The sequence below is a fragment of the Odontomachus brunneus genome, unplaced genomic scaffold (genome assembly GCF_010583005.1).
Source record: "Odontomachus brunneus isolate Ranch 3 - 2012 unplaced genomic scaffold, Obru_v1 Obru_scaffold_035, whole genome shotgun sequence".
NCBI lineage: Eukaryota > Metazoa > Arthropoda > Insecta > Hymenoptera > Formicidae > Odontomachus > Odontomachus brunneus.
Window position 1 is genome coordinate 25,256 of NW_022639485.1, and position 20,266 is coordinate 45,521.

At 41.6% G+C, this 20,266-nt stretch overlaps 1 protein-coding gene across 3 annotated transcripts in view; it reads left to right on the forward strand.

Moving 5' to 3' along the window:
* Positions 1-10,062: 10,062 nt before the first annotated feature.
* LOC116843689 overlaps positions 10,063-20,266 on the forward strand; it is a 123,005-nt gene continuing 112,801 nt past the window's right edge. Inside the window, exons 1-3 of one of the 3 annotated variants that reach the window (XM_032814324.1) lie at positions 10,063-10,211; positions 13,596-13,692; positions 17,159-17,329. The gene's annotated coding sequence lies outside the window, so the exon portion shown is untranslated. Of the gene's footprint in view, positions 10,212-13,595; positions 13,693-13,751; positions 13,891-14,901; positions 16,078-17,158; positions 17,330-20,266 lie in introns of those variants that run through there. The other 2 variants (XM_032814325.1, XM_032814323.1) reach the window with 2 other exon arrangements.

A 20,266-nucleotide genomic window follows, 5' to 3' on the forward strand; every position in this document is an offset into this window, starting at 1 on the left:
ACGGCGAATTCTAGCTGTCCCCCGATGGCTTTTCTGAAATAGGCTTAATGAGGTACGCGGAGAGTGAATAAGAGTATCACACCTGCGTCATAATGGCACTTTTTCTGAGGGCGCTATGCTGAAAAGGCTGTTTTTTGCGAATATGTGCTCGCCGATTTAAATGTGCATCTGAATAATTAAAACTGAAAATAACAGTCCGCTTTTCCCAGCGCGTGACTTTCATGTACGCGGAAAATCATATTTCTGTTGATGATGTCAAAATTCTCGTTAATTAATATGAAATGATTAATTTATCAGACTTGATGTCTCGCTTTTAAAATATTGTATTAATTTCCCGACAACTCTATATATATAAAGGGACTTCGTAATGATCGTTTTATGGAGACCTAATGTTTATGTTTTTAAATATTGTATTAAATTTTTAAATATTTCATTAATTTTCCGGCGACTGTGTTCGCGCCGCGTAGAGAGCGTCACGCCGCGAAGATGAATGGCATTCATAGTCGAAGTGCGCTCTATTTTTTTCCGCCACACCCCGACGTATTATATTGAAAGGTAAAACACGAGGGCGTATAACCACATACGGGATGTTTCTCCACCCTACATGATAGGGGTGAAATCGAAAAACAGAGTCATCGTGTTCGAGCCGTGTTGATGAATGGACATCGATCATTTAACGGTCGCGCATTCTCGGACAGTATCGATCTTGTTTTCAGGAAAAAAAAAACATCTCAATTTGTCACACAGTGATCAAGTGAATGTTTCTGCAAAAGTTTTATCTATTAAGAAACATTAGCACGCTGTAAAATGCCTTGCGTCTTAGAAAATGCATAAATATTTGAAACATTCGCAAAAGTGCACGCAAATTGTTGCAAAGAATTGTGCTATATACAGTTTAATATGCAGGTATCTGACGTAAAGTGTCTCTATCTCATATACACATAGATTAAGTCAAACAACACAAAATTCCTCTGTCATCTTGCAAACAATCACGTAAAATTTTAAGTTATTGATTAAAGAAGATTGATGAATGTTGTCGCGCGCGATAATGTATAAATGTTCTTTAATTAGTTATTAAAAAATCTACATAGTTATTTGCAAAATGGTATAGGACTTTTTTGTACAGTTCGACCTAATCTATAAGCACATGACTACAGGTGTCGCTGTCATAACTTATCTGCCGTATCACGCGTGGTCGTTCGCCAATTATTTCTAATTAATAACTCAAAAATTTTACGAGGTTTGCAGAATGGTGGAGGAATCTTGTGTTCAATTTTGACTTAATTTACATGTACACGAGGTATGGGACATTTTGCGTCGAACACCCTGTACACACAAACTCCCACATTCAAGCAGCTCAGGTGTGTGCCCAAAAATATACTTCACTGTCCAGTTACTGCTCGCGTGAAATTAGACGTGGCCGGTCCATCCTCTAAATTGACAGAGATTTCGCGACCAGCTTATCGCCATTGATTCAATTAGCGCAAATTTCGCAACTTGATTAACGGCGATACTTCATCCAATTGCGCCGTGCTGGTCGGGCTAATGGACAGTTATTATCGTCCGACCGATGGGTATAATGGCCAATGGAGTATCGCCGGCGGACGGGCGACATGGAAGCGTTAATATTCTTGTCACACCGGGTATACGGTGAAATGTAACTCGCATGAGAGAAAGATAGAGAGGCAGGGAGAAAGAGAGACGGCCGTATGTGCTCCCTGACGTCAGCTGCGTACACGCATTGTCTCCGTGTATCGCGGCGTTCGTATCGGCGAGGCCTTTCATGAGGCTATCGAGTGTGTTCTGCGGGTATTCACTGCTCTCTCTCTCTCTCTCTCTCTCTCTCTCTCTCTCTCTCTCTCTCTATTCTCTCTCTCTTTCTCAACCCTGTTGCTATACCGAGTGGCTGTTAATTGTGGATCCTCGAAAACGCTCGCCGTTTTTCACCTCTTCGCCCCGTTGTCATTCGACGCCGCGGAATTCCGCTGGTATGCGATTTTCCCGAGGGCGCACTCGAAGACTGAAAAAACACCGATCGCGAGTGACGTTTTCATTTGGAGTTTGAGTCGAGGAGCGGTGGCTTGTGATCGATGGCGATCGACTAAAGACCGCACGGACCTGCAGCACACCGTGCGCGCTCTTTTTAACCGTATGACCCATTGTTCGCGATTAGAATACGTTTTTATTTCGTCGAGAAAATGATATATAACTAGTAATTACACTCTATTTCGCGAACAGCGAGATAATCGCACTAGTGAGGGCTTTAAATTATCGAGCGCACTCGTGAACCTCCTCGACTCATTGCATTTCTCATCATAATATAACTCTGTCTCTTTCAGTTTCACTGAAAAAGTGAATATCGACAAAAATAAAGTGACGGTGCTCTTAATTAAAATGAATACCACACGGAGAAAAAAATTTGGTTGTAGTAAATAAACCAACGCGTCATAGTTGAAAAAATGGAATTTCAAATACTCAAAACTAACGAGTCATGAGAACTCTGCGGAAATTCCGTGTCCTTCAACCAAAATGCGTTGACTCGCGCTCGTCAAAATTAAACCTTACGTTATATATTAATAATATATTTATTTAAATCTGAACTTTTTAATGTTTTATTTAAACAGAATAAACAATTACTCTTCTGTAAAAAGCTAATGTTTTGACAAAATATGTTTTCTTAAAAAAAATATTTTGTATGAGCTTACATGAGCTCATACACGATAGCATTATGAGCAAATATGTTATTAGCATATCATCAAGTAAATATTATTAGATTTCTTTTTTCTCACAGTAGTATATGCCCCGAAGATCTTCGGGAGAAATTCCCTCGGGGAAAATGAATCTGTGACCATCCTCGTGCGCGCAACCCTTCGTTCGATCCGCCATGAGATGTTTCCCTTCTCGCGCAGGCGAGGCATACACGATGCGCCACTTGGCGCGGCGAACTTTCCAACTTGTCAGCGAGGCAAGACGCATTTCAGTGCGTGCAGCGGCCAGGCTGAAACGCGCGGCGCGGCCTCGTCGCGGAATTCTTGTCTATTATGGCGCGGCGAGGCGCGTATTGACTAGAATCGCGTGATATACCTCGATGCACCGTGACTGTTACACGTAGGGCGAACCGACGTGCCAGTGACACCGCGCGCGGGCCGCTGAATGCGACGTATTGTGCGTCCCGTCGCGCTCGCCCGCGCCTACCGTCCCGATAACGTCGTTCGGGCCTCTTGAGTTTGCACCAGTTTCTGAGGTGGTTGCACCGCGCTCGCTCGCTCGCCGGTTATTGGACATCGAAGCGAGCGACGCGCGCTTTGAATTTAATTAAACCAGGTTATTAAGGGACGACGGCGGCGAGGCGCGATCGAACGCTTTAACTCTTCTCGCCCGCCGGGAGATAATAGGCCGCATTCTGACCGCGCATTCAGCGGCCGAACGTGCGCCGGGGAGAGCTTTATTTGTCTCGCGCGAAGATTACACGCGATGTGTATTATTTCAGCTTGAGAATCGGATCGACGCTGCGTTCGGCGTCGTGAATGCGCGGCTCCGGAACACCTTTGTCCCCTCGTGAGAACGTCCTCGTGCGCTCTTCGATCAACGTTGTATAGAGATAGGAATATATTCGCGCGGAGAATTTTTATATTTCTGCCCGATTGTGTATCGTCGATAAAAGGATGCCCGTCTCTTTGTCATTTTCAGACGGAAGATCGAGCGCGACGACGACGAGCGAGAGTCACATTCAACTTCCAAATTCGCCCGCCCCGTCCTCTCCCCGCCGGTCCTTTCCGCAGAAATTCGCGACGTAACGAGGTAACTTTTCGTCCGGTTAGAACGGCCGCTGCCGTCTAGACGGGATGCACTATATTAACACGGTATATTGCACCGACTGAATGGCTTATTCGAAAGCCTGGCCTGACGGTCTGTGGCGCAACCGGCCGCTCTCTCGGTTTTTCCATACAAAAGGGGATTAGCATCCTCTCTTCTTTGTCTGCTCCCTCCCTCCTGCGTGCACCCCTCCTGTTCCTTTTCAACGACTTCTACAAGTGGTGGTCCAACACTGGCCTTATGTCGTTAGTTTCGCGTCGCCGGCTAATTCGACTGCGTCGCCGACGTGAAACAGGAAGCGGTTGCTCACGTGCGAACGTACAGAGGATTGCTGCGTATGCCTAGCCATTTCCTAATCGAGAGTCACTAAAAACTTTCAACCTAATGCATTTATTTCTAGATAATCAAGAGTTATGATTGTTGGTTACTCGAAAAAACAATGCATATGTGCAATTCTCTGTATTCTCTGAATTTTGAATGAAATTTCACTCGACGAGTGCGGTGATTACTAAGTTACTCGCGTAATCTCCCGCGATCTTATACAAAGTAGAATTCTCCGTCGTCAAAAGAATATTTTTACTCGAAATTGAAGAGTGAATCTGATAGTGTAGTAAATTGCAAAAAAGTTCAGACTCAATGAAATTATGGGTTTAAACTATCAAAATTGTGAAAGACATTATTGACAGGTCTCTCCAAGTTTCTTGCAGTAAAATTTCACTTCAAATGTAATATAGTGACCACAGAGTCATTCGAAGTCAGAATCCATTTTGATATTGAGTGAAACATTCGCTTTTGCGATTTCGAATGAAAATACTGCCATTTTTCAGCCATTTTGAGTGAAATTTCACTTCAAGGAATCTAGAAAGTTATTCATTCTTTTTTACATCCAAAAATATTAACACAAATTTTAAAAACTACCATATGACGCCGGACACATGATCGATCGATCTTTCTGATATTTTCGTTATATGAAATACTACCGTAGCGCGACAGATGCATTTTGTACGTCACGGAAGATTTGTATGAGAATTTTCACGTGCTGAGCACAACGTCGCAAAAGCGCGAAGATCTCGAGGTATCCCGAGATTTCTCTCTTGAAAAAGATTTTTCTCTCTGGCTAAATCCTTCCTTCCGCGAGAGTCGCCTGCAATTAGTCGTGAACGAAGAACGGGTTTATTTTGCGAGGCGGGCGGTCGCGCCAACTTGTACGAAAAGAAGCGGGCCCGAGGGGGGCTGCTAGTCTTTGATCGCAAAGTGAAATGCAATCACTTCCTGCCTCTCTCCCTGTCGTTTCGTGTCCAGCCAGCGTGTTCCATGAAAGAGTTCATCCTCTATGACCCGAGGCACCGCGTTCAATATCGCCTATTCTGTTTCCACTTCCGGCGGAGCGAGTCTCGCAAAGTGCGTCTCGCGATAAAGCGTCAGCCGTCGACACGCGATATGCGGTTTGCTCAACGATACGAACGTGATTGCATATCGTGGATAGGTGTGCGTTAAAAAAAAATTGCAACACTGATAGATAAAATAGATCGAGATTGAGTCGCGCACGTGTGAATCGCGAGCGTGTGAAACGAGAAACTACGTCGCGCTCTCGTGAGATCACCTTAGGGACAGTGTGAAGACTTCACGACAAAGATGACTTTTGAGACTTATTCCAACGATATATCGACAGATACGATATTTGCCCTATCGTCTTGAGAGACGGAGGATACACCGGATCGCATTAAATCTAGATTTCCTTCGGTCGATCGTTCAAACCGTCGTTGGGCTGACCCGGACGAGACAGACGGAGGAGACAGTGCCGCGACGACCGGAGATAATTCCGGAAGCGCCGTCTGACGATCGCGGGAACATAATTCCGACTGAAATGGAGATTTCAGACGGAATCTGCTTACGTCGGAGATAAAAGTCCTCGGTTCTTTCAATCCCGGGATGCACGCGCCTCAGGGTTGGGGGCGGGCGAGCAGGAGGAACGAGAGAGCGGATCTAATTTCCATTCGAGCAGACAAAGCGGGAGCGCGTCTCGCACTGGAAACCAGGAAAAAAGCGGTAAGACTGCATCTCTTCGAAGGAAGCTCTTCGTCGTCGTCCCCCGTCGAGAAACGCAGTCTGATACTCTTTTTCTCTTTGTCGCCGCGGTGGAACACTGGACGCGCTACAAAGAGGTGTTTTATTGGAATTCGAGAATACCCTGAATAAAGGACGATGCAGCACGACGGCGCCGTCTCCGAAGCCACTGAACCGAGACTCGACTCCCTCTCTATCGGGATCAACCTCTTTCTCTCTTTCTCTCCCTGTCGTCGATGGTATCGTTCGTATTTATGGCATCACATGGGCCCCCACATTGTTACGGGATGGTAACCCAACGGGTTACGAGGGCGAATCGGGACGCGTGACGATATTGTCAAGGGTATCCGATCCTTTAGCTCGCGTTCTGCCAAATCCGCCTGTTTCGAATCTCGATTGAGTTACGAGTTAACCCTAGATTATGCCCGTACGCTCAGAGAAAAATGCATGGGGTTAATAACTGTTATATAGGTGAGAATTACGCGAGTTTTTATGTGGATGTATGTAGCTTGGGAAGCTATTTTGGAGTTGTTGCAACTGAAGCTGAGTAATTGCGAGAACTATCTCTCTATAGTTCTCTAATTTTCCATTTAATTTTTTCCTAATTAATTAATTTAATTCTTTTCCATTTAATTCTTCCTCCATTCAGTTCTATAGTTGCAATAACTACAAAATAGTTTGTTAAACTATATATTGAGAGAAAAAAATATATAAAAAATGGAAATTATTTGGTGGATACTAGTGATATATTTATTATAGTAATATAAAATATTTTTTGCAAAGTATTATAGTAATATAAAATATTTTTTGCAACAGTAAAATATATATTTTCTGAAAGTCTTAGTTTTTTATGAAAACAATTGTTTATTCTATTTATAAATATACTAAGACAAAATATTTGAAAATTTAATTGTGGGTATGAAGTTTATTTCTGTGAAGTAAAGCTTATTTTTATGAAGTATTTTTTCTCAATAAAAAAAATTTATATTTAAATGAACATGTTATTATAGTATCCAGGGAATAAATATTTCTCTATTTTTTAGATATTTCTTCTCTCAGTGTGCATATAAAGATTCTATGCTTAAAACTCATATAATTGTCACTCGTACAGTTGCCATAACAATAACATGTATTTTCCTCCGAGTGCAGTTGGTTCATCCATTACGTCAATTCAAAGTATAGGTAAAAATGGCTGACAACTGACGAGCCAGGATTAAAAAGACAGGACACAATTTTACGCGTGCAAAATATTGTCTGCACGAAGGAAATGTCGCTTTATTCGCGAGACACCGTTGCGATTGGGTGAATCGATAATCCGCGCGACGAAAATAATAATAATAATAAATTCAAGTCGGTAATTTATCATAACTCTGCTTTCGCGTGAGAACCACGACGACGACGACGTACTATCTTCCGTGCTTCGTTGGTGAAAAGAGCTCGAGTGCACGGCGGAACACGACGCGCTACCATTAATTTATCTCCGTGGCGAGAGATAGCCGTGGCGCCGTATCGGTCGGTTGAATTTCGCAAAGACTATAACGCGCCACCGTTTGCACGCCTTTCCCTTTATGGACACGCCGGTGTCCAGCGGGCGTGCACGTAAAAACATTCACCGGCCTGTCCGCGGTCTGAGAGTAACCGCGCTAATAAAAAACAAGACAATGTTGAGCCACATTGATTAATGTCGCGCGCGCTCTCTCGCGACCCGTCCGTCCCGAAGTTTCTTCGGGATTTCTTCTTTTTCATCGCATTCGCGTACGCGTCCGACGAGGACCTCTCCTCGGAGGAGGTGGAGGTTTCCTCCCGTGAAAATCGCGAAGACCCCGGAGCCACCGCGCAAAAATGCGGTTACGGCTCTGATTAATGTACGGCGCGCGCAAAATATATCGCCCGTCGCGCACTCGCCGGCCGCAAAACGTGCGAGAATTAAAGAGGAGAAAACGCTTCCGCGCGACTTTAAGCTAACGGACCTCCGTACAAAGGACGATAATTATGCGACACAATGGGGAAGAAATATCGACCGCGTTCTTGCGTAGGAAATATCGTCTCTGTGGCACTTTGAGCGAGTCTCTGGCGTCGTCACGGCGTGTTCAAATGAACATGAAGTTATAATTATCGAGACTTACCGGTTTAATGTAAATTGCAGCGACACGGTGTAAATCTTACGCCAAATATTTCTTCTCCATTGAAAGTTCCGACTCTTTCCTTCTGCTCTCTCTCTCTCTCTCTCTCTTTTTTTCTTTTTCTTTTTCTTAACATTGTTAGTAATTTCAGTATTGTGTAATTCTCAATGGGCGATCTCCCCCTTTCGCGACAGAATGTACACAGGAACGTACACAGGAACGTACACAGGCATTCGAGAGTAATAAGCATGATCCAGTTCGCGGCCAATAGCCGGTCGCCACGAGGTCAAAAGATCGCAATAGGTCAAGCAGGTTAATGCAAGCTCTCGTGCACTTGGTAATTGCGCCGGTTATTCACGCCGTGGCAAACATCGCGTGGCGGCCGAAAACGGCCTCGCCGCGCATTATTATGTTATTCGGCGGTGCCTTGTCCCGCGTAATTGCGAGTTAGACTCGTTCTCGTAATCGCAGGGTATGTAAAGCAAAGTGAAAACAACTGCGCCCATAATCAGCGGCGCGAATCGTTCGCCGCGTTATTACACAGCGTCCTCACCCGGATCCAGCAGATTTCTCAGGAACGAAATCCTTGAAGAATTTCCACCTTAATTATTATGCATATTATTTGACATACATCTTCATATACTCCTCTACACTTGCGCATATAATTTTATTCATCGTCATACTTTTTCTCATATTTTTTAGAAAGAAAGAAGGAGCTTCTCAATTTGTCTTATAACGCAAAGAAATAATTTGATAATGTCAGTAATCTTAGTAAATCTCAGTAGCTGATTTAAATTTATACTGAGAAAAAAATATTTAAAAATTTATTTATGGGATATGAAGTTTATTTCTGTGAATAAACTGTATATCTCACAAATAAATAAAATAAATATCCAACAAATAAATAAAAATCAAATATTTTTTTTAGTGTAGCTAAAAGATTAATCGTTTTGTTGTCATTGCTAAGAGTTAGATAAGAGCTAGCACAGATAAAATGCATTTCCGTTGTGAGAAACCAATTTATTAGTTGAAGTTAAAAGCGCACGTTTGTCGAATAGAAAGTGGCAGCTATTTTTGAATATCTTGTGCGAGTAAATCTCGAGTATTCGAATTGTAAGAAATCAATCTTACAGAGTGCATTGATTGACCAATTTTCTTCTATCAATATCTCAACAATAATACCGAGTAGGCGTGTCGAAGAGGTTTCTTTTTTATAGCGCTGTTGATTTATGCGCGTGTTATAGTTGCGGCATTGATATTAGAGGATCGATTATATATTAATACAACGTGATGCAAAATTGCAAAAGCGAGCAAACTTACTTAAGTGTTGATCAATGAAATTGCAAATCTTCTATTAAATTAAATTAAATTCTATTAAATTTTTCTATTAAATTAAATTATTTTAAAGTTTATTGTAAATTTTCTATTATAAATTCGTTCACTTTTGTAATTTTTTGTAATTTTCAATTAATGTGTGTTAGTATACAATCGACCACCACCAGGTTTGGGCTTGAAATTGATGCGCATGCACTTGTCGGGCCGTCGCACTTACCTTTAAAGCGAGGTGAACGACCGCGCGCTGGCAGCGAGCAAGTGGGGGAGGGGAGGCTATGCTTATCTAAGCCGCGGAGAAGGGGGGAGAGATAGCGAGCCGCGTACCGGCACCGCATTCCACGCAAGGTGACTCTAGCACGGTGATAGAAACTTTGTTTCCCGAGCAGCACGCATCAGCACGGGAGGGGATACGCACACACTCACGCAACCGTGTCCATGAGACTCACGGACACGGTCGCGTGTGTGCGTATCCCCTCCCGTGCTGATGCGTGCTGCTCGGGAATCAAAGGGTATTTTCCAATTACTTAACACATCTTGACACACACGTATACAAAACCAGTTTATTGGTCATATATTATCTAAAATATCTTATAAGATAATATGCAACCAATAAACTGGTTTTGTGTAACACAGTGTACGCACTGGAAAGCACCCAAAGTTTCTATCACTCTGCGCATTCCTTTCACTTGTCGCGTCGTGCCTTGTTTACAGCCGGCCGATTGAAAATGCTGATCCATACAATCGTCGATAGCGTCACTTGTAGACGTCGTAGCGACTTGAAACAAGATTCATTGGAAAGGGAAAATTACTGCGCTCACGATGAATGTGGAATCGTCCTTCTGTGACAAGAGGATCATAAAGTGTAATTATGTAAGTACGAAAAATATCTGTTTTTATGTTTGCGCTAAAGGGGATTATCAAACTATATTAAAAATAATTGGGAAACCTTAGTCTGGATTTGCAATGCGAAGCGTCAGTTTAATGTTTTTGATAGGTATAAAGTGCAATTCATAAGAAAACCAGAACAGTAGTAATAAGAACTTTCTATCTATTTTTTGACGTTGCGACTAACTTGAAATAGCTAATAAATTTAACTTCGATAGCAATGTCATTAGAACTGTCTCTATTTTTATAAAAGTCGGCGTGAAAAAGACAAATTAGGTAGGTTATCTGATTAGATAACTATCGATAATTAGAGAGATAATTAGATACGGTAATTAGAGAGATAAATAATAAAAAAAGAGTATGATTATTGCTTCCATCAGTCGGGTTTTCACGCCGACTTCTAATATTATTAGACTTATAATATTAATAATTGTTGAGAGATATATAAGAATATGTGGAGTCAAAATTATATTTCATACCTTTCAGAGTTTTTGAGGTTTTTAAAGGCGGTTTATTTTTGTTAAAAAATCTTCTCACGTTTTTCTTAGAAAAAATATCTTTACAGAAACATTTTCATTACATATAAACAAACATACAGCACAAACTAAGAACCTCTTTTTTAATTGGTTAAAAATTAAAAAAATATTATGGTAAATAAAATAATATGTATAGAGATTCTAAAATTACTAAAAATAAATAATCGTTTACTTAATAAGGAATAAGAAATTCACTCAGTCACATTTAAATGATTATTTTTACTGATTAGGGATTTCTTAGCACTTTCGAAGTGGGAAACATCTTTCACTATGTATTCCTCGTTCCTTATCTCGTATAGACTAAATCATGTCTTTTTCTTTTACACTATCAATAAAAGCTTTCGTGTCGCGACATTGAAGTGATTCTAACGTTCGTCTGCCACCGAAAATACCAGTGGATGTCCTAACCTTTCTAGTCAGCAGGCCTTGACCGCCTGCAGTAAACGCTACAATATGCCCGCAACGTCATGCAAGAAATAAAACGCCGATGTAACACGCGATTGAGTTATTGCACGCGTCGTGTATTCACTGTATTTGTGAACAATAAGACCGCTGTCGGCGGCATTAATTCACATGTGATTCGTTTACGGACGGTTTATCGGTGCCTTCCCTATCGTTTCGATCGCGGCTCCTGGTTTTACGAGCAAACCCGTTTCCTTGGCTACTGCATTTAGACGACACGCTCTCGAGTCAAGAACAAATCCGCCGGATACTGCGCGAGGAAGAAGGAAGAATACTATCGCGCGAGAGAACCCGGCTCTACCGGTCCGCCAACGTTCTTGCACCCCGCTGTCGTCTTGTCGGAATTAATTGGATTAAAGTCATGCGTAAATACGGCGAAATCTCCGATTGAATTCACTACGTCGCCGGTGACGTAGTGTTTTGCGAGGGACGTTTCCGGCTTTCTCACTTTTGTGTTTTGGACGCGCGATTATGTATAAATATATATACATAAGAGTCAATGATTATAACAATTCTTTGCTAATAAAATAATTAAATTAATTAATTATTAAATTAATTGAATTAATTATTAAATTAAATTAATTAATGATCATATTAATTATATAAATTAAATTATATAAATGAATAGCTCGATTAATGTCAGTTAAATGTCTTTGTTAAGATCAGAATACTTTTTGGAACATTCGTAAAGTACTTGAGCCGAAATTTTGATTTTTCTATTAATCCTGTAAATTCTCGTCAAATATAAGGTGTAAATAAAGAATCTTGAGATATAATGAGCTATTTTTTTCAATTCTTTTTTTGAAAAATTCGCGATGGGCGATGTTGAGCGACTGTCATAGAATCGAGTAAATGATGTGAAATTCATTAAATAAACTTCGTAAATAGGTTCAAGCAACTTTAGGAACAAGCCTTGAATAGGCAACGAGAGTTTTCTGGACTTAATGAGTGGACGGATGAGAGAAATTCTCCTGTGCTAATTAATTTACGCGCAACTCGAGAATTGTATTTCCTTCTGTATAAACGGGACGGATTTTGCGGGGCTCGGAATGGGACGAAGTTGTCGGCAAAAATAAATGATGTTATTTCAATTGGGAGCGATGTAAAATATCAAGTTATCTCTCCGTGCTGTGCACGGAATATACGGGAAATACTCCATAAAAACATTGAAATAGTGATATGTACCTACGCATCCATTTCAAAACTACGAATGCATTTTCTTCTCTAAAATTAGTTTGTTTTTAATTTTGCCGAGTTAAATCGAATCACGTTCTGTAATGTGGGTCGAACCGGGGCAAAGGTCGTGTCCGATAAAATTATGAAGTTCTGAACATTAGTGAAGCGTAGATCACGTCCGAGCGAATCATAAACTTTCGTTATCGAGGATTATTAACCTTTAACGACGACGTTAAACTGCGGTCGGTGTGAGCTCGTGATAAAAAGGAAAGAAGTTTTATTTGCCAGCGGTCATTATTACGATGAAATATACGCGGGTGGCGTCGCGTCGTAAAAAGCCGCGTAAATCTGCCGCTGGCGAGCCGATCTTACGGTATTCTCCCTCTTCGATTTGTGTAACTATCACGATTATATATATACATATATTTATATATAAAGGCCAACAATTATAATATAATCTTGTTTTCTAATAACTTAAGGAAGAAACTTAATTGTAAATTAAATGAATAAATAAAGTTAACGATATGCCAGTTAAATATTTTAAAATTAATCACTCAACTTTCTTTTTTAAGATATTTTTTGGAAAAATTCGAGAAATTTTGGAAAAATTCGCAGAATATTCGAGTCGAAATTTTGGTTTTACATTAATTCTACAAATTCGTTTTATGTGAATCCTGAAAATAAAGAATTCTGAGATATAAGCTATTATTCGAAAAAAAATGCTTAAAAAATTTAGTCAACTTCCAAGATTCTTGAATGAATATCTAAGAATTATTTAATATTCTATTATTTTTCAATATTTTTTCTTTCTATTTGTATTAAAAAAAAAAATGTTGACAAATGCCGAGAGCCAACGAGATTGACAACACGCAATTCACAGTATATGCGACTTGGGACGTAACGCTTGGTCACGCAAAAAATACGCGAAAGTATCTAAATAATTGGCACCTACAAAAAAAGAACAAAGTCATCGCGCAAACGGTAACGATCGCCACCTGTGCCGCGTAACTTGTGAGTGACGCGTAATACATAAGCATTTCTAACATAAAAAGACAATAACCTATGTATAGTATGTTATATTTCGAAGATCTTTTTAATTTAAGATTGATCTTTTCAATTTAACGGAATTTACAGAGTTAACGAGAAATCAAGACTCTGGTAAACATTGAAATTTTGTGTTTTTTTTGTTCTCTAGTAGAAATCCTGCCGGAGGACGAGGGAAAGATGTGGGTAGCTACGCGAAAGCAAACGGTCGGAACAAGCGGAGGAGGATTAGAGGGGGAGGAGAGAAGGTAAGTCCACGACTCGTCAGTACGATACTCGCAAGTGTCGGAAGCGGTACGTCCGTCGTCGCGGAACAAAACTTATATTTCGAGAACGAGCATGTAGTTTTTTAACGTGTCAAGTTTTCGTCTCTTTATCGTTTCGCCTCGTCGTGTGATTTTGTCATCCGTCGACTGAAAACACAAACTGCAATGATAGTCGACGTGGTTAGTACGTCTCGTGTAACCGATCGCGTGACACACGTAACGAGTATTTTAGTGGGGAACTTGGCAATAACATTACGTAACGAAACGTGACATTAACCCTTTGCGCTATGATTAAATGAAGGAAAATTTCCTATTAAAAAAAACTGCTCATTTTGCAGTAGCAAGTTGCAACGTGTAACAATACTGTAAAAGAAAAAATATCGGAAAATGTGTAATTAACACATTGATTGCCGTATAGATTTTCGTTGATTGCACGAAAGTTTGACTGATAACTGAATTATTAAAGATGCGCTGAATAAGTGTAATTCGAATTAGCTTTTACCTCGTTTATCAAGTCTGTACACACAGAAAAATGTCATGCTAAGAGAAATAATCAATCAGTTTACTTTCCTTCTTTTATATAACGGTTATTTTCAATAAAGAATATTTTCTTGATAATAATCTCGAAATATATATTGAAAAAAAATATTTGGAAGATTATTCGTGGGATATTAAGTTTACTTATGTGAAATAGAGTTTGTTTCAGTGAATCAACTTTATATCTCGCAAATAAATCTCCAAGTATTTTTTCTCAATGTACTCGTAATAAATTTGAGAAAAGATCATGTGCTCCAAAAAAGAGTTTATTTTCAAAATGATAAATAATATTTAGAAAAATACTAAGAAACTTTATCGAAGGAAAAGTTGATTCAATTCTCATCTTGATTCGATTTTGATTTTTATTTGATATTCTTAAATGAAATCAAACTGCATAAACTAGTTAGGATTCAGGACGTATTTTGTATAAACTTGATGTTTATGATAAACTTGTAATAGATCTACGCATATACAAACTTATGAAATACTTGAAAGTAACATACTTTCATATATTTTATACTTGAAGTTAATGTTTCATATTTGAAAGTAAAATACTTGAAGTAACATTTATTCGAATGCAGTATACATTTTTCTATGTGTATAGCAGCCATATAACCCATTTTTCAAATGTAATTTATTATGCTTTATGCGCAGCTTAATGAGACGCGATAATATCACAGCGCCGTTCACCGGTGGTTGTTGTCATGGCACTCGGCGTGTTAATTTTGAAGAGAAAGGCTCGCTGGATATAAAAGACGCTAAAAACAATAAAGAAAGATACAAATAGTACAAAAATCCACGTTCCACTGAATTTATTTGTTCGCCGGCAGTGCGCGTCATTATTTTTTATCCTGTCTTCGAAAACGAGTGGGACTTGTTATTTCAACGCAAACGGTTAACAAACAAAGTATCAACGGGTAATGTTTGGGAGCAGCTAAAACAATCGGCTGTGGAAAGTTACGCCGCAATACTAGACACGAGTGTTTATTTCGCCGCGTACCGGAAGGTTAGGCGAGGAGACGCGGCGCAGTTGTGTTTACACGCCGCGCGAGAGCGGACGTCGACCGTACGTAACCTAAATTCGCAACCGTCATTCTCTCCCTTTCTCACTTTTCACGTTGCCGTCTCGACAATGTGATTGTTTCGCTGGGACACCGCGCGAATTTTTCCACGCCTCGCCTTCTCCGTATATCAATTTATATCAATCCGCGTTCACTCGGGTCGCGCGGGAAAGCGGTCACGTGGTTGGTCGGGGGAAGGTGTCATGTGATCGCGAACTACTTCAGTCGTCTCCCGCCATTTCGCGCCGGGTCGCCGCGGAATCGCGTCCGCTCCGCGTTTCTCGCATCGTCGGCCTGTGAAAAAGTGAATATTGCGCGTAGAGTGCCGGGAGTGCCGTTTCGACGACGAGCGATCGTCCGGGAGTTGAATCAACCTGCGCGAGTGTGGTGGTATCGTGATATTTACGACCTCGGCGTCGATCGCGTCGTGTCGCGTCGCGTCGCGTCGCGTTGCTGCTATACATTTCGCGACGTTTTCTCGCACGACGAGTGTTTAGAGAATCGTCTCAGTGACGAGTTCGCAGCACGTCGTGAACGAGTTTGGTTCACTCGCGACGCTTAGCTAAGGAACAAACAGTGTTCGTGTTCGCCATCTTGACCCGCGTTACCCCGCGAAGTTTGCACCGGGCGGAAGCGCGTCGCACCGCCGCTAGAAGCGTCGCGGGTGTCGAAGTGCGCGGATTGGAATTATCGTTTCTCACGTTGTTTGTTCGTGGATAAGCAGCCGTCGAGAGAGTCCCGCACCAGGACGGCGACCGACATCGTCTCGGTGAGTCGTCTCGATTCTGAATGGTTGAGTTGACGATATAATTTGACGACGCGGACGCGCGCAATAAACGCCGCATTGAAGCAAAAACTAACTTTATTGTTGTTCGGGTGGGGGATGGATGATCCTAGTAAAATTATTAGAAAAATAGCTCAATTTTTGACCATGACTCGATCATTTCCCAAGTAGAACAGACAATCACGATGACGTCAAAATGAACTGATTGTTAAAACTCATTATTCAGTCTTTCAGATTATGATTCAGTCCTTTCCTCGTTTCTTTGACATTATCTTGACGTTATCGCGATTTTCTGTTCTACCTGGGTGTCGTGTTTTATTCAGTTGCGAGCGAACATTGCTTTCTTAGAGCGAGTCAGTTTAAACGTTTCCTATTGAATCAGTGAAAGGAGTATTTCATCGGTAATCGGTATTTATTCGTAATCGTCAATACTCACTGATTGTCAGTGAAACTCTTGTACAATCAAGAAAAATCAACGCGGCAATTAACGCGTTAATTACATTATAATTTACCAGACAAGTTTTCGGATATCTTTTCTTCTCTGCAGAATTATCACACGTAACAATACTATAAAATTAACAGTTTTTCTGCAGGATAAAAAACATTTTATATCTGTGTTGAAATCGATCCGTGTAGAAAAATTCTTACGTTAAATTTTTAACATACCCGTGTGGTAATTTAACATATTGTCGTTGCGTTATTTCTACGTGGAGCTCTTATTCACCATTTCTAAGATAACACAATAGCGTTCAAGTATTATATTTTGTATTAATTTTCGTTGTAAAATTCGTTATACTCTGTATCAATTTTCTGGCTATAAAATTAATGACTTCTATACAATTTACACGTAATGGCATTATATTTGCAATCAGCATCGCGATAATGGAAACAGTCGTTAATATTAACTAATCCTTCCAGCAAAACTTTTCTGACTGCAATGCTATACTTTTAAATGAGCCATCAGTTACAAGTGAAGCATCTCGGTGAAGAATGCACTCGGAAAGCCGTTTTCATATGTCCACCCTGTCTGAAATCGCGCTCAATGCAATTTCAATTTCTGTTACAGAATGACCGTCGATTGTCGTGGTGAAATATTTGTGCGCGATCGGCCGCGTGTCCCATGTGGACGACTATCTGAAGCAATGGCCGGCAGCGATCAGGAGCTGAAAGGAGCAACATAGCCAACAGTGACCGGCAGTTGAAAGCGGGAACAGCGCCAGTGACTGCGCATCGGTCGGTGAGTGAATGCACTTATTTTCTATAGAACGTTATACTTGTGCGACTGACGTTGATCTACGCGCGACTACTCTCGATCGTCGCGTCGCATTCGTTTCATTCCACGCATGATCTCGTCCATGTAAGATGCTACACGCGAAGCTGTGGTACAGTAAACTCACACTGAGAAAAAGGCACATTTGAACATTTATATTTGTGAGATATAATATTTATCCGCAGAGATGAGCTCCATTTCACAGAAATTGACTATGTGCTCCGCAAATAAATTTTCCAGTGTTTTCTCTCAGTGCGACGTCCGACGAGAATCGTGCTGAGATTACTTGGGAATTATTCTGTCGGAAATTCGGATAAGATAATCACAGGCTTTTTTTTACGGGAATATGTCGCTATTAGCAAAGTCATCGTTACAGATGATATTAAGAGAAAACAGGCGTCTGGCATCAAGTCAGACTAAACTAGGTTAAGCACTCGTCGGAAAGAGATGCGATTAAGTAGGCCGACATTTTTAACTCGAGTGTCTCGAAGCACGAATCAAGAGCAATAATGAGCGTTCCTCATTAAGAGAAGACGTGCGTCCCGACGTGAATGCATGCGAGACGATCTCGAATCAATTTTCCGCAAAATTTAATCAACTCGCTTCGCTGCGCCGAGCCGCACGAAACGAGTATTCCTACGATCGCGCGATAAGAAGATTGGATTTCTTGTCGCGTCGCGTTTTTCGTGGGCGCGTTACATGGTCATTATTTAAAGCGACTAGTCATGCACCGCGGTTCAGTGCACTCCACGAGTGATAAGCGACGTGAGCGCACACGTGTGTTATCGGGCGATTTCGCTGATCGGCATTTGTCAAGAGCGAGCGGCAATACATTTTCCGTCGCGTTGAAATCTAAAAATTCGAGAACCAGCCGCGGTGCTTGAAACATCCCTCTTTTTATTCTCATTATCGCGTTCCGTATCGCGTTATCTTCCGTGTCGTATCCGTGGCGGTAAGTTTTGTACGTTGAGTTTGCTGCGTGTTTATTAGTTTATAATCGCTCATTTTACTCATTAACTGATGGGTAATATTTACCACCACGTATGTTCAATTATTCATGATGTAATTAACGATACTTGACGATTCGCGTGTAAGCAATTTTGGAGTATTTCGGCCGTACAATTCACTTTAATAACAAATTCGTCGGTCACCTTTTATATTGTTTTTCGAAGGGAAAATCATCTTCGTTACCGTTCACGAATTTTTTGTCGGAAACAACATCGCAAATTTTCCGTGGACGTGCTGCAGAAAGTTTCAAGATTTCATCTCGGGACTCGCGTGAATCAAGGATTCGTTTCGTTATATCGCACGCTCACGTTTCGACCTGAGAACGTTTACGGTTTCCAAAAGGCGTTCGCCCTCACGGCAGCCGCGATTACTCAAGCGACTTTACGACGGCAATAATATGCGCTGCACATACGATTGATCGGACACGATTAAGATTCTTCCAACGGCGTATCTTGTTATCGCAGAACTCGCCGTCGCCACTTGAGTCTCATAGCTACATTATCGTAATTAGCAACGGTTTGTACATGTCGGGTAATACCAAAGAAACCTCGGCTATTAGGGAATACTATTTGGTTTTTGGAAGATAAATCGGGGATTATCCAAGAAAACTGAGATTAGTTTTCGTTGAGTTGCAATGCCAAGTATTTCTTTCTCAGTGTACTAAACTGGTTTTTCGTAGGTTAGCTTAGGTCAAACAGCTAATAGTTCCACTGCTATCCGGTTGACTGCGGCATTTGGCAGCCTAGAAATCGTAATATTCCTTATTATCCGACTACTTGGTATCCAAAGTTCTTTTGTTTCCGCGCGTAGTGAATTGCTCTACGCGCGTTTTCGGCGCGAACGGCTTCGTGTGACTTTCTCGTGTGTTCCATATTATTATGGCTAATAATCATGACGGCGATACTTTTAGAACGTACTCGGGCGAGATTCACGCTCGTGTCTTCGTCGTGTATCGCGCTCACGACTTTACGGCCCATTGATGAATCGCCGACACGGATACTTCAGGATCTCGACACAACGATCGCGTGTTAAAACACCGTACGACGCCGCTGTACGCGCGCGCGGCGTTTCACGTCTCATTTGCATACGCAGAAAAAGACACGGAAGTGCACCGTGAAAGAGTTCAACGGGCTACCGCGATGCGGGGAGGAGGATCGATCTTCGCCGGCCGCGTTTAATTTTTTAAGCTAATCAGGCACGCCAGCGCACGCGTAAGAGCGAGAAGAATCGTCGTGCCGTTAAATACCCGCAATGACGGTCGCGCGTTACGTACTAAAAAATGAATGAAAGTAGCGGACTGTTGTGCGCCGTTAAAATTCGATTTGCACACGCTCCAGATACTGCGCGCGCTCTTCGCGCGTTGCTGCACTGCGCTCGAACGGAAACGAGTACCGAGTTCATAACTCATGATTCGTTCGCAAATAGGCTCTCATGTAGCCACGGCGAGTCTTATAAATCGCGTGTACACACGACGCGAGTCCGCAATTTACTGCGGTTTAGCCGGAGTATGAAAACGTACTTAGAATGGGGCAGGAGGGGGGAGTCAACCTTATAAATCGAGTACTCGCCTGCACTTGTGCCCCGCGTCTTACCGTGTAATTTACGAAGCGGCATTAGATCGGCTTTTATATTGTCGCTTTACCGCGCATCCACTCTCTTCGTCTCTCTTTCCGCGTTTTTCTGTTGTTTCTTCTTCTTTTTCTTCTCGGGACTCGTTCGTAACACGTCTCGAGTAAGTTCGCCGGGTGCGAATTGAAGTTTAAACCATCATATCTCGTGCCTGAATCCCTCGTCATTTCCACCTCGTGTATTTTTAGCGCGGCACACATATGCGATCGCGAGAGAGTATCGCGCGAGAACGGGAGTGGTGGAATGAGCAGGAGAGGAGAGAAATGA